The following is a 2,595-nucleotide window of genomic DNA, read 5'->3' on the forward strand; positions in this document are numbered from 1 at the left end:
TAAATTTTTAAGTTTATATAAAAACAAATTATCTTTTACATTAACATAAAACAATATCAAATTTCCCAGATCTTCAGTTTTTCAAAAAGGCGTTTTTTTGGAATTTACGATTTTACCCCGCTTGTCATTGAAGTAAACTTTGACCCCTAAAAGTGTGATTTCGCGTACTGTACAATTCTGATTGATTTTCCGTTCATAAGCTATCTATTCTTATTTATTTATCTATGGTTAAAAGTGTTTAATTCTGATAATTCCTACAAATTTCAATTCTTGATAAAGAAATGCACAAGACCCTTTTGAAAAGAAATCACAATTGAAAATAATCAGTTGTCAAAATTAAAAAGTGAATATCAACTTATTCTTAGTCAGACAAAGCTTTCAAGGGTACCGTTAGGGATCGGGCATTGTCATCTTTACATGTAGAACCACAGTTTGAAAATACGTTTACACTTACAGTCCATTTAATCTAAAAGCAGCTAAATTAAATTGTTTAGATCATATTTATAACGGTAAAGGATGTGGTTTATAAAAAATAACGGGCTTAAAGCAGTAACCATATACCCCGCCCCACATCCATTTTATAAACCATATATCCCCCCCTCCAACCATATTTCTAACNAGATAGAAATATAGATAGATAGATAGATAGATAGATAGATAGATAGATAGATAGATAGATCGATAGATAGATAAATAGATAGATAGATGATAAATAGTATCGCATACATTTTTTTTTATAAACTAGGCGTATAAATTTGAGTGTTGCCGCTATCATTACATTGCATATCGCAAAACTAATTTATAATAATAATAATAATAATAACAAGTTTATATTTTTGGGGTCATAATCTACAATACTTTTATTAGGCATATTTTTATTTTAGCATTGCATGTGGGATTTCAGAACATGAAAAAGGGCATTATTTTAAAGTAAATTTTTTTAATTTCAATCATCAGAACACTTCCCTCCTAACGTGCTTTAATTAATACCTTTAGCAAAGATTGGCCCATTTAGTTCAGCCGTTTGGAGAAACAAACAAGCTGAAGAGTCTTTGCCACAAACTCTTATTTTCTAATCCCCATATCTTTGCAATCCAAAGTTGGAGATCTTAGATATTTCAAACAAATAATCTAAGTTTGAAATACCAATGGATTACACCTGAAGGTTGCAAAGATAGAACTTAGAAATTATTGTTTGTTTCAACAATAGAGCTAAAAATTTACTAAATATACATTCTAATATGAAAATGCTAATAATTATTCGATATTACGATCATAATGTTAGGGTTAGGTACAGTGTAGCACCTCTACCTATAGCAAATGAATACCTATATTTCAAGGCATAAATCACACAACAGGTCGCCTAATTAAATACACACCACCAGGTTTAATAAACTTAACTCTAAACTGGTTCTGCGTAAAAAAATATATATTTTTAAAAATTTAAAAGGTATAACTTTTTTTTCTTTTTGTAATTTTATGATTTTTAGATTCAACCCTTTAATCCTAGCAGTTGGATTGCAGGGGGGATATGTTTGGCAAAAAATGTGATTAACATCTTTATTTCTCAGTTTAATAACTAGACCACCCCCCATCCTTTTCTCTAAACCACATCGGATGAATATGTTTACGAGAATTATTTAATCCCTTTAAAACTTTTGTAACTTTCGAAAAATAAAAAATGTCCCAAACATTTTTTTAAGCCTGTACAATTAAACAAATCAAAAAGTTACAAAACTAGATTTTCATATCTTAAAATGATTATAAAAATTACGAAATTTACGATTCAATATGGTGTCAACTGTTGAATGGTGGAAGGGGGTGGGGCTGGTGGGTGGTTTCATTATGCAGTATTTATAGATGCTGGGAAACAACAAGTTTTACTATTTACAGTCTGTTAGTCTGTTAGTCTGCAAGTCTTCGAGTCTGTGAGTTTTTCAGTTTGTCCGTCTGTGAATATGTCCGTTTGCTAGTTTGTGAGTCTGTCAATTTATTAGTTTGGTAGTCTGTCAGTTTTTCAGTCTGTCAGTCTATAATTCATTGAGTCTCTTAGTCTGAGTCTGTAAGTCAGTGAGTCTGTGAGTCAGTGAGTCTGTGTGTCAGTGAGTCTGTCAGTCTATGAGTCTTTAACTCTGTGAGTCTGTAACTCTGTGAGTCTGTATTTCTGTAAGTCTGTAACAATGTGAGGTTTTTCCGTTTTTTAGCCATGAGTCTGTCAGTTTGTTAGCTTGTTAGTCTGTCAGTCTGTCAGTCCATGAGTCCGTGAATCTGTCAGCTTATTAGTTTGGAAATCTGTCAGTTTGTCAGTCTGTACATCTATGCAGTCTACCAGTCTGTCAAACTGCATTCATTAGTTGACAACATATGTATTTAAAAAATTTATTATTATTAAAATTTATGATTTAAAAAATAAATATTTTCCTATTTTTTACGGTTCTTTTTCCAATACAGCTGCTCAGTGGTATCTGATAGAAAACCATTTTGGCTACAGGGAGTATGGAAAAAACACTTAACATTAAAAAAAAATAGGATGAACTGATTTTGTTGATGTCTTTTGAGTAAGCCTAAAGACGGGGGGAGGGAGGGGGGGGGGGG

This window comes from Eurytemora carolleeae, unplaced genomic scaffold (genome assembly GCF_000591075.1).
Source record: "Eurytemora carolleeae unplaced genomic scaffold, Eaff_2.0 scaffold48, whole genome shotgun sequence".
In the NCBI taxonomy this organism is placed as follows: Eukaryota; Metazoa; Arthropoda; class Copepoda; order Calanoida; family Temoridae; genus Eurytemora; species Eurytemora carolleeae.